The sequence below is a fragment of the Protomyctophum parallelum genome, assembly GCF_964188405.1.
Source record: "Protomyctophum parallelum genome assembly, chromosome: 5".
Taxonomy (NCBI): Eukaryota; Metazoa; Chordata; class Actinopteri; order Myctophiformes; family Myctophidae; genus Protomyctophum; species Protomyctophum parallelum.
In genome coordinates this window covers 26244082-26257000 of record NC_139702.1, presented here as the reverse complement: position 1 = coordinate 26257000, position 12919 = coordinate 26244082, and positions in this window count along the sequence as shown.

The following is a 12919-nucleotide window of genomic DNA, read 5'->3' as shown; positions in this document are numbered from 1 at the left end:
GAGGCTGAACTCCAAACAAGGGGAAGACGAATGATGGAAGGAACTGAGTGAAACGCTGATGTGAAGTCTGTGGACATGAAGGTGGACATGAAGCTGGGGAGAAGCCGAGGTATCAGTTCGGTCTGGAGGCATCGGGAACATTTCGCTCCATCAGAGGAGGTGAGGTGATGGAAGGACATTTTCCCAAGGCGAGCGTCAGACGAGCATTTTTGCCCTTCCCCCAGCTCGCCCACTGGTAATGTTGAGAGAAGAATGTTTCCTGTCATTACTACATGCGCTTCATTTTCTGTGCACGGTAGGTACGAAGTGGGTAAGGTGTATAATCAAGTGACAATGTCCACTTAACTGTATTGTTTTCAGTAGCATATTTGTTTGTCTTTTCCCGGGCTCTTTGTAATGTCACTGCGTGATCTTATAATCATCTCGTTGTGTGTGTGTCATTTTACAGGTAGAGGCTGAACTCCAAAAAAGGGGAAGACGAATGATGGAAGGAACTGAGTGAAACGCTGATGTGAAGTCTGTGGACATGAAGGTGGACATGAAGCTGGGGAGAAGCCGAGGTATCAGTTCGGTCTGGAGGCATCGGGAACATTTCGCTCCATCAGAGGAGGTGAGGTGATGGAAGGACATTTTCCCAAGGTGAGCGTCAGACGAGCATTTTTGCCCTTCCCCCAGCTCGCCCACTGGTAATGTTGAGAGAAGAATGTTTCCTGTCATTACTACATGCGCTTCATTTTCTGTGCACGGTAGGTATGAAGTGGGTAAGGTGTATAATCATGTGACAATGTCCACTTAACTGTATTGTTTTCAGTAGCATATTTGTTTGTCTTTTCCTGGGCTCTTTGTAATGTCACTGCGTGAACTTATAATCATCTCGTTGTGTGTGTGTCATTTTACAGGTAGAGGCTGAACTCCAAAAAAGGGGAAGACGAATGATGGAAGGAACTGAGTGAAACGCTGATGTGAAGTCTGTGGACATGAAGGTGGACATGAAGCTGGGGAGAAGCCGAGGTATCAGTTCGGTCTGGAGGCATCGGGAACATTTCGCTCCATCAGAGGAGGTGAGGTGATGGAAGGACATTTTCCCAAGGCGAGCGTCAGACGAGCATTTTTGCCCTTCCCCCAGCTCGCCCACTGGTAATGTTGAGAGAAGAATGTTTCCTGTCATTACTACATGCGCTTCATTTTCTGTGCACGGTAGGTATGAAGTGGGTAAGGTGTATAATCATGTGACAATGTCCACTTAACTGTATTGTTTTCAGTAGCATATTTGTTTGTCTTTTCCCGGGCTCTTTGTAATGTCACTGCGTGAACTTATAATCATCTCGTTGTGTGTGTGTCATTTTACAGGTAGAGGCTGAACTCCAAAAAAGGGGAAGACGAATGATGGAAGGAACTGAGTGAAACGCTGATGTGAAGTCTGTGGACATGAAGGTGGACATGAAGCTGGGGAGAAGCCGAGGTATCAGTTCGGTCTGGAGGCATCGGGAACATTTCGCTCCATCAGAGGAGGTGAGGTGATGGAAGGACATTTTCCCAAGGTGAGCGTCAGACGAGCATTTTTGCCCTTCCCCCAGCTCGCCCACTGGTAATGTTGAGAGAAGAATGTTTCCTGTCATTACTACATGCGCTTCATTTTCTGTGCACGGTAGGTATGAAGTGGGTAAGGTGTATAATCATGTGACAATGTCCACTTAACTGTATTGTTTTCAGTAGCATATTTGTTTGTCTTTTCCCGGGCTCTTTGTAATGTCACTGCGTGAACTTATAATCATCTCGTTGTGTGTGTGTCATTTTACAGGTAGAGGCTGAACTCCAAAAAAGGGGAAGACGAATGATGGAAGGAACTGAGTGAAACGCTGATGTGAAGTCTGTGGACATGAAGGTGGACATGAAGCTGGGGAGAAGCCGAGGTATCAGTTCGGTCTGGAGGCATCGGGAACATTTCGCTCCATCAGAGGAGGTGAGGTGATGGAAGGACATTTTCCCAAGGCGAGCGTCAGACGAGCATTTTTGCCCTTCCCCCAGCTCGCCCACTGGTAATGTTGAGAGAAGAATGTTTCCTGTCATTACTACATGCGCTTCATTTTCTGTGCACGGTAGGTATGAAGTGGGTAAGGTGTATAATCATGTGACAATGTCCACTTAACTGTATTGTTTTCAGTAGCATATTTGTTTGTCTTTTCCCGGGCTCTTTGTAATGTCACTGCGTGAACTTATAATCATCTCGTTGTGTGTGTGTCATTTTACAGGTAGAGGCTGAACTCCAAACAAGGGGAAGACGAATGATGGAAGGAACTGAGTGAAACGCTGATGTGAAGTCTGTGGACATGAAGGTGGACATGAAGCTGGGGAGAAGCCGAGGTATCAGTTCGGTCTGGAGGCATCGGGAACATTTCGCTCCATCAGAGGAGGTGAGGTGATGGAAGGACATTTTCCCAAGGCGAGCGTCAGACGAGCATTTTTGCCCTTCCCCCAGCTCGCCCACTGGTAATGTTGAGAGAAGAATGTTTCCTGTCATTACTACATGCGCTTCATTTTCTGTGCACGGTAGGTACGAAGTGGGTAAGGTGTATAATCAAGTGACAATGTCCACTTAACTGTATTGTTTTCAGTAGCATATTTGTTTGTCTTTTCCCGGGCTCTTTGTAATGTCACTGCGTGATCTTATAATCATCTCGTTGTGTGTGTGTCATTTTACAGGTAGAGGCTGAACTCCAAAAAAGGGGAAGACGAATGATGGAAGGAACTGAGTGAAACGCTGATGTGAAGTCTGTGGACATGAAGGTGGACATGAAGCTGGGGAGAAGCCGAGGTATCAGTTCGGTCTGGAGGCATCGGGAACATTTCGCTCCATCAGAGGAGGTGAGGTGATGGAAGGACATTTTCCCAAGGTGAGCGTCAGACGAGCATTTTTGCCCTTCCCCCAGCTCGCCCACTGGTAATGTTGAGAGAAGAATGTTTCCTGTCATTACTACATGCGCTTCATTTTCTGTGCACGGTAGGTATGAAGTGGGTAAGGTGTATAATCATGTGACAATGTCCACTTAACTGTATTGTTTTCAGTAGCATATTTGTTTGTCTTTTCCTGGGCTCTTTGTAATGTCACTGCGTGAACTTATAATCATCTCGTTGTGTGTGTGTCATTTTACAGGTAGAGGCTGAACTCCAAAAAAGGGGAAGACGAATGATGGAAGGAACTGAGTGAAACGCTGATGTGAAGTCTGTGGACATGAAGGTGGACATGAAGCTGGGGAGAAGCCGAGGTATCAGTTCGGTCTGGAGGCATCGGGAACATTTCGCTCCATCAGAGGAGGTGAGGTGATGGAAGGACATTTTCCCAAGGCGAGAGTCAGACGAGCATTTTTGCCCTTCCCCCAGCTCGCCCACTGGTAATGTTGAGAGAAGAATGTTTCCTGTCATTACTACATGCGCTTCATTTTCTGTGCACGGTAGGTATGAAGTGGGTAAGGTGTATAATCATGTGACAATGTCCACTTAACTGTATTGTTTTCAGTAGCATATTTGTTTGTCTTTTCCCGGGCTCTTTGTAATGTCACTGCGTGAACTTATAATCATCTCGTTGTGTGTGTGTCATTTTACAGGTAGAGGCTGAACTCCAAAAAAGGGGAAGACGAATGATGGAAGGAACTGAGTGAAACGCTGATGTGAAGTCTGTGGACATGAAGGTGGACATGAAGCTGGGGAGAAGACGAGGTATCAGTTCGGTCTGGAGGCATCGGGAACATTTCGCTCCATCAGAGGAGGTGAGGTGATGGAAGGACATTTTCCTAAGGCGAGCGTCAGACGAGCATTTTTGCCCTTCCCCCAGCTCGCCCACTGGTAATGTTGAGAGAAGAATGTTTCCTGTCATTACTACATGCGCTTCATTTTCTGTGCACGGTAGGTACGAAGTGGGTAAGGTGTATAATCATGTGACAATGTCCACTTAACTGTATTGTTTTCAGTAGCTTATTTGTTTGTCTTTTCCCGGGCTCTTTGTAATGTCACTGCGTGATCTTATAATCATCTCGTTGTGTGTGTGTCATTTTACAGGTAGAGGCTGAACTCCAAAAAAGGGGAAGACGAATGATGGAAGGAACTGAGTGAAACGCTGATGTGAAGTCTGTGGACATGAAGCTGGGGAGAAGCCGAGGTATCAGTTCGGTCTGGAGGCATCGGGAACATTTCGCTCCATCTGAGGAGGTGAGGTGATGGAAGGACATTTTCCCAAGGCGAGCGTCAGACGAGCATTTTTGCCCTTCCCCCAGCTCGCCCACTGGTAATGTTGAGAGAAGAATGTTTCCTGTCATTACTACATGCGCTTCATTTTCTGTGCACGGTAGGTATGAAGTGGGTAAGGTGTATAATCATGTGACAATGTCCACTTAACTATGTTTGTCTTTTCCCGGGCTCTTTGTAATGTCACTGCGTGAACTTATAATCATCTCGTTGTGTGTGTGTCATTTTACAGGTAGAGGCTGAACTCCAAAAAAGGGGAAGACGAATGATGGAAGGAACTGAGTGAAACGCTGATGTGAAGTCTGTGGACATGAAGGTGGACATGAAGCTGGGGAGAAGCCGAGGTATCAGTTCGGTCTGGAGGCATCGGGAACATTTCGCTCCATCAGAGGAGGTGAGGGAAGGACATTTTCCCAAGGCGAGCGTCAGACGAGCATTTTTGCCCTTCCCCCAGCTCGCCCACTGGTAATGTTGAGAGAAGAATGTTTCCTGTCATTACTACATGCGCTTCATTTTCTGTGCACGGTAGGTATGAAGTGGGTAAGGTGTATAATCATGTGACAATGTCCACTTAACTGTATTGTTTTCAGTAGCATATTTGTTTGTCTTTTCCCGGGCTCTTTGTAATGTCACTGCGTGAACTTATAATCATCTCGTTGTGTGTGTGTCATTTTACAGGTAGAGGCTGAACTCCAAAAAAGGGGAAGACGAATGATGGAAGGAACTGAGTGAAACGCTGATGTGAAGTCTGTGGACATGAAGGTGGACATGAAGCTGGGGAGAAGCCGAGGTATCAGTTCGGTCTGGAGGCATCGGGAACATTTCGCTCCATCAGAGGAGGTGAGGTGATGGAAGGACATTTTCCCAAGGCGAGCGTCAGACGAGCATTTTTGCCCTTCCCCCAGCTCGCCCACTGGTAATGTTGAGAGAAGAATGTTTCCTGTCATTACTACATGCGCTTCATTTTCTGTGCACGGTAGGTATGAAGTGGGTAAGGTGTATAATCATGTGACAATGTCCACTTAACTGTATTGTTTTCAGTAGCATATTTGTTTGTCTTTTCCCGGGCTCTTTGTAATGTCACTGCGTGAACTTATAATCATCTCGTTGTGTGTGTGTCATTTTACAGGTAGAGGCTGAACTCCAAAAAAGGGGAAGACGAATGATGGAAGGAACTGAGTGAAACGCTGATGTGAAGTCTGTGGACATGAAGGTGGACATGAAGCTGGGGAGAAGCCGAGGTATCAGTTCGGTCTGGAGGCATCGGGAACATTTCGCTCCATCAGAGGAGGTGAGGTGATGGAAGGACATTTTCCCAAGGCGAGCGTCAGACGAGCATTTTTGCCCTTCCCCCAGCTCGCCCACTGGTAATGTTGAGAGAAGAATGTTTCCTGTCATTACTACATGCGCTTCATTTTCTGTGCACGGTAGGTATGAAGTGGGTAAGGTGTATAATCATGTGACAATGTCCACTTAACTGTATTGTTTTCAGTAGCATATTTGTTTGTCTTTTCCCGGGCTCTTTGTAATGTCACTGCGTGAACTTATAATCATCTCGTTGTGTGTGTGTCATTTTACAGGTAGAGGCTGAACTCCAAACAAGGGGAAGACGAATGATGGAAGGAACTGAGTGAAACGCTGATGTGAAGTCTGTGGACATGAAGGTGGACATGAAGCTGGGGAGAAGCCGAGGTATCAGTTCGGTCTGGAGGCATCGGGAACATTTCGCTCCATCAGAGGAGGTGAGGTGATGGAAGGACATTTTCCCAAGGCGAGCGTCAGACGAGCATTTTTGCCCTTCCCCCAGCTCGCCCACTGGTAATGTTGAGAGAAGAATGTTTCCTGTCATTACTACATGCGCTTCATTTTCTGTGCACGTTAGGTACGAAGTGGGTAAGGTGTATAATCAAGTGACAATGTCCACTTAACTGTATTGTTTTCAGTAGCATATTTGTTTGTCTTTTCCCGGGCTCTTTGTAATGTCACTGCGTGATCTTATAATCATCTCGTTGTGTGTGTGTCATTTTACAGGTAGAGGCTGAACTCCAAAAAAGGGGAAGACGAATGATGGAAGGAACTGAGTGAAACGCTGATGTGAAGTCTGTGGACATGAAGGTGGACATGAAGCTGGGGAGAAGCCGAGGTATCAGTTCGGTCTGGAGGCATCGGGAACATTTCGCTCCATCAGAGGAGGTGAGGTGATGGAAGGACATTTTCCCAAGGTGAGCGTCAGACGAGCATTTTTGCCCTTCCCCCAGCTCGCCCACTGGTAATGTTGAGAGAAGAATGTTTCCTGTCATTACTACATGCGCTTCATTTTCTGTGCACGGTAGGTATGAAGTGGGTAAGGTGTATAATCATGTGACAATGTCCACTTAACTGTATTGTTTTCAGTAGCATATTTGTTTGTCTTTTCCCGGGCTCTTTGTAATGTCACTGCGTGATCTTATAATCATCTCGTTGTGTGTGTGTCATTTTACAGGTAGAGGCTGAACTCCAAAAAAGGGGAAGACGAATGATGGAAGGAACTGAGTGAAACGCTGATGTGAAGTCTGTGGACATGAAGGTGGACATGAAGCTGGGGAGAAGCCGAGGTATCAGTTCGGTCTGGAGGCATCGGGAACATTTCGCTCCATCAGAGGAGGTGAGGTGATGGAAGGACATTTTCCCAAGGTGAGCGTCAGACGAGCATTTTTGCCCTTCCCCCAGCTCGCCCACTGGTAATGTTGAGAGAAGAATGTTTCCTGTCATTACTACATGCGCTTCATTTTCTGTGCACGGTAGGTATGAAGTGGGTAAGGTGTATAATCATGTGACAATGTCCACTTAACTGTATTGTTTTCAGTAGCATATTTGTTTGTCTTTTCCTGGGCTCTTTGTAATGTCACTGCGTGAACTTATAATCATCTCGTTGTGTGTGTGTCATTTTACAGGTAGAGGCTGAACTCCAAAAAAGGGGAAGACGAATGATGGAAGGAACTGAGTGAAACGCTGATGTGAAGTCTGTGGACATGAAGGTGGACATGAAGCTGGGGAGAAGCCGAGGTATCAGTTCGGTCTGGAGGCATCGGGAACATTTCGCTCCATCAGAGGAGGTGAGGTGATGGAAGGACATTTTCCCAAGGCGAGAGTCAGACGAGCATTTTTGCCCTTCCCCCAGCTCGCCCACTGGTAATGTTGAGAGAAGAATGTTTCCTGTCATTACTACATGCGCTTCATTTTCTGTGCACGGTAGGTATGAAGTGGGTAAGGTGTATAATCATGTGACAATGTCCACTTAACTGTATTGTTTTCAGTAGCATATTTGTTTGTCTTTTCCCGGGCTCTTTGTAATGTCACTGCGTGAACTTATAATCATCTCGTTGTGTGTGTGTCATTTTACAGGTAGAGGCTGAACTCCAAAAAAGGGGAAGACGAATGATGGAAGGAACTGAGTGAAACGCTGATGTGAAGTCTGTGGACATGAAGGTGGACATGAAGCTGGGGAGAAGACGAGGTATCAGTTCGGTCTGGAGGCATCGGGAACATTTCGCTCCATCAGAGGAGGTGAGGTGATGGAAGGACATTTTCCTAAGGCGAGCGTCAGACGAGCATTTTTGCCCTTCCCCCAGCTCGCCCACTGGTAATGTTGAGAGAAGAATGTTTCCTGTCATTACTACATGCGCTTCATTTTCTGTGCACGGTAGGTACGAAGTGGGTAAGGTGTATAATCATGTGACAATGTCCACTTAACTGTATTGTTTTCAGTAGCTTATTTGTTTGTCTTTTCCCGGGCTCTTTGTAATGTCACTGCGTGATCTTATAATCATCTCGTTGTGTGTGTGTCATTTTACAGGTAGAGGCTGAACTCCAAAAAAGGGGAAGACGAATGATGGAAGGAACTGAGTGAAACGCTGATGTGAAGTCTGTGGACATGAAGCTGGGGAGAAGCCGAGGTATCAGTTCGGTCTGGAGGCATCGGGAACATTTCGCTCCATCTGAGGAGGTGAGGTGATGGAAGGACATTTTCCCAAGGCGAGCGTCAGACGAGCATTTTTGCCCTTCCCCCAGCTCGCCCACTGGTAATGTTGAGAGAAGAATGTTTCCTGTCATTACTACATGCGCTTCATTTTCTGTGCACGGTAGGTATGAAGTGGGTAAGGTGTATAATCATGTGACAATGTCCACTTAACTATGTTTGTCTTTTCCCGGGCTCTTTGTAATGTCACTGCGTGAACTTATAATCATCTCGTTGTGTGTGTGTCATTTTACAGGTAGAGGCTGAACTCCAAAAAAGGGGAAGACGAATGATGGAAGGAACTGAGTGAAACGCTGATGTGAAGTCTGTGGACATGAAGGTGGACATGAAGCTGGGGAGAAGCCGAGGTATCAGTTCGGTCTGGAGGCATCGGGAACATTTCGCTCCATCAGAGGAGGTGAGGGAAGGACATTTTCCCAAGGCGAGCGTCAGACGAGCATTTTTGCCCTTCCCCCAGCTCGCCCACTGGTAATGTTGAGAGAAGAATGTTTCCTGTCATTACTACATGCGCTTCATTTTCTGTGCACGGTAGGTACGAAGTGGGTAAGGTGTATAATCATGTGACAATGTCCACTTAACTGTATTGTTTTCAGTAGCATATTTGTTTGTCTTTTCCCGGGCTCTTTGTAATGTCACTGCGTGATCTTATAATCATCTCGTTGTGTGTGTGTCATTTTACAGGTAGAGGCTGAACTCCAAAAAAGGGGAAGACGAATGATGGAAGGAACTGAGTGAAACGCTGATGTGAAGTCTGTGGACATGAAGGTGGACATGAAGCTGGGGAGAAGCCGAGGTATCAGTTCGGTCTGGAGGCATCGGGAACATTTCGCTCCATCAGAGGAGGTGAGGTGATGGAAGGACATTTTCCCAAGGCGAGCGTCAGACGAGCATTTTTGCCCTTCCCCCAGCTCGCCCACTGGTAATGTTGAGAGAAGAATGTTTCCTGTCATTACTACATGCGCTTCATTTTCTGTGCACGGTAGGTACGAAGTGGGTAAGGTGTATAATCATGTGACAATGTCCACTTAACTGTATTGTTTTCAGTAGCTTATTTGTTTGTCTTTTCCCGGGCTCTTTGTAATGTCACTGCGTGATCTTATAATCATCTCGTTGTGTGTGTGTCATTTTACAGGTAGAGGCTGAACTCCAAAAAAGGGGAAGACGAATGATGGAAGGAACTGAGTGAAACGCTGATGTGAAGTCTGTGGACATGAAGCTGGGGAGAAGCCGAGGTATCAGTTCGGTCTGGAGGCATCGGGAACATTTCGCTCCATCTGAGGAGGTGAGGTGATGGAAGGACATTTTCCCAAGGCGAGCGTCAGACGAGCATTTTTGCCCTTCCCCCAGCTCGCCCACTGGTAATGTTGAGAGAAGAATGTTTCCTGTCATTACTACATGCGCTTCATTTTCTGTGCACGGTAGGTATGAAGTGGGTAAGGTGTATAATCATGTGACAATGTCCACTTAACTATGTTTGTCTTTTCCCGGGCTCTTTGTAATGTCACTGCGTGAACTTATAATCATCTCGTTGTGTGTGTGTCATTTTACAGGTAGAGGCTGAACTCCAAAAAAGGGGAAGACGAATGATGGAAGGAACTGAGTGAAACGCTGATGTGAAGTCTGTGGACATGAAGGTGGACATGAAGCTGGGGAGAAGCCGAGGTATCAGTTCGGTCTGGAGGCATCGGGAACATTTCGCTCCATCAGAGGAGGTGAGGGAAGGACATTTTCCCAAGGCGAGCGTCAGACGAGCATTTTTGCCCTTCCCCCAGCTCGCCCACTGGTAATGTTGAGAGAAGAATGTTTCCTGTCATTACTACATGCGCTTCATTTTCTGTGCACGGTAGGTATGAAGTGGGTAAGGTGTATAATCATGTGACAATGTCCACTTAACTGTATTGTTTTCAGTAGCATATTTGTTTGTCTTTTCCCGGGCTCTTTGTAATGTCACTGCGTGAACTTATAATCATCTCGTTGTGTGTGTGTCATTTTACAGGTAGAGGCTGAACTCCAAAAAAGGGGAAGACGAATGATGGAAGGAACTGAGTGAAACGCTGATGTGAAGTCTGTGGACATGAAGGTGGACATGAAGCTGGGGAGAAGCCGAGGTATCAGTTCGGTCTGGAGGCATCGGGAACATTTCGCTCCATCAGAGGAGGTGAGGTGATGGAAGGACATTTTCCCAAGGCGAGAGTCAGACGAGCATTTTTGCCCTTCCCCCAGCTCGCCCACTGGTAATGTTGAGAGAAGAATGTTTCCTGTCATTACTACATGCGCTTCATTTTCTGTGCACGGTAGGTATGAAGTGGGTAAGGTGTATAATCATGTGACAATGTCCACTTAACTGTATTGTTTTCAGTAGCATATTTGTTTGTCTTTTCCCGGGCTCTTTGTAATGTCACTGCGTGAACTTATAATCATCTCGTTGTGTGTGTGTCATTTTACAGGTAGAGGCTGAACTCCAAAAAAGGGGAAGACGAATGATGGAAGGAACTGAGTGAAACGCTGATGTGAAGTCTGTGGACATGAAGGTGGACATGAAGCTGGGGAGAAGACGAGGTATCAGTTCGGTCTGGAGGCATCGGGAACATTTCGCTCCATCAGAGGAGGTGAGGTGATGGAAGGACATTTTCCTAAGGCGAGCGTCAGACGAGCATTTTTGCCCTTCCCCCAGCTCGCCCACTGGTAATGTTGAGAGAAGAATGTTTCCTGTCATTACTACATGCGCTTCATTTTCTGTGCACGGTAGGTACGAAGTGGGTAAGGTGTATAATCATGTGACAATGTCCACTTAACTGTATTGTTTTCAGTAGCTTATTTGTTTGTCTTTTCCCGGGCTCTTTGTAATGTCACTGCGTGATCTTATAATCATCTCGTTGTGTGTGTGTCATTTTACAGGTAGAGGCTGAACTCCAAAAAAGGGGAAGACGAATGATGGAAGGAACTGAGTGAAACGCTGATGTGAAGTCTGTGGACATGAAGCTGGGGAGAAGCCGAGGTATCAGTTCGGTCTGGAGGCATCGGGAACATTTCGCTCCATCTGAGGAGGTGAGGTGATGGAAGGACATTTTCCCAAGGCGAGCGTCAGACGAGCATTTTTGCCCTTCCCCCAGCTCGCCCACTGGTAATGTTGAGAGAAGAATGTTTCCTGTCATTACTACATGCGCTTCATTTTCTGTGCACGGTAGGTATGAAGTGGGTAAGGTGTATAATCATGTGACAATGTCCACTTAACTATGTTTGTCTTTTCCCGGGCTCTTTGTAATGTCACTGCGTGAACTTATAATCATCTCGTTGTGTGTGTGTCATTTTACAGGTAGAGGCTGAACTCCAAAAAAGGGGAAGACGAATGATGGAAGGAACTGAGTGAAACGCTGATGTGAAGTCTGTGGACATGAAGGTGGACATGAAGCTGGGGAGAAGCCGAGGTATCAGTTCGGTCTGGAGGCATCGGGAACATTTCGCTCCATCAGAGGAGGTGAGGGAAGGACATTTTCCCAAGGCGAGCGTCAGACGAGCATTTTTGCCCTTCCCCCAGCTCGCCCACTGGTAATGTTGAGAGAAGAATGTTTCCTGTCATTACTACATGCGCTTCATTTTCTGTGCACGGTAGGTATGAAGTGGGTAAGGTGTATAATCATGTGACAATGTCCACTTAACTGTATTGTTTTCAGTAGCATATTTGTTTGTCTTTTCCCGGGCTCTTTGTAATGTCACTGCGTGAACTTATAATCATCTCGTTGTGTGTGTGTCATTTTACAGGTAGAGGCTGAACTCCAAAAAAGGGGAAGACGAATGATGGAAGGAACTGAGTGAAACGCTGATGTGAAGTCTGTGGACATGAAGGTGGACATGAAGGTGGGGAGAAGCCGAGGTATCAGTTCGGTCTGGAGGCATCGGGAACATTTCGCTCCATCAGAGGAGGTGAGGTGATGGAAGGACATTTTCCCAAGGCGAGCGTCAGACGAGCATTTTTGCCCTTCCCCCAGCTCGCCCACTGGTAATGTTGAGAGAAGAATGTTTCCTGTCATTACTACATGCGCTTCATTTTCTGTGCACGGTAGGTATGAAGTGGGTAAGGTGTATAATCATGTGACAATGTCCACTTAACTGTATTGTTTTCAGTAGCATATTTGTTTGTCTTTTCCCGGGCTCTTTGTAATGTCACTGCGTGAACTTATAATCATCTCGTTGTGTGTGTGTCATTTTACAGGTAGAGGCTGAACTCCAAAAAAGGGGAAGACGAATGATGGAAGGAACTGAGTGAAACGCTGATGTGAAGTCTGTGGACATGAAGGTGGACATGAAGCTGGGGAGAAGCCGAGGTATCAGTTCGGTCTGGAGGCATCGGGAACATTTCGCTCCATCAGAGGAGGTGAGGTGATGGAAGGACATTTTCCCAAGGCGAGAGTCAGACGAGCATTTTTGCCCTTCCCCCAGCTCGCCCACTGGTAATGTTGAGAGAAGAATGTTTCCTGTCATTACTACATGCGCTTCATTTTCTGTGCACGGTAGGTATGAAGTGGGTAAGGTGTATAATCATGTGACAATGTCCACTTAACTGTATTGTTTTCAGTAGCATATTTGTTTGTCTTTTCCCGGGCTCTTTGTAATGTCACTGCGTGAACTTATAATCATCTCGTTGTGTGTGTGTCATTT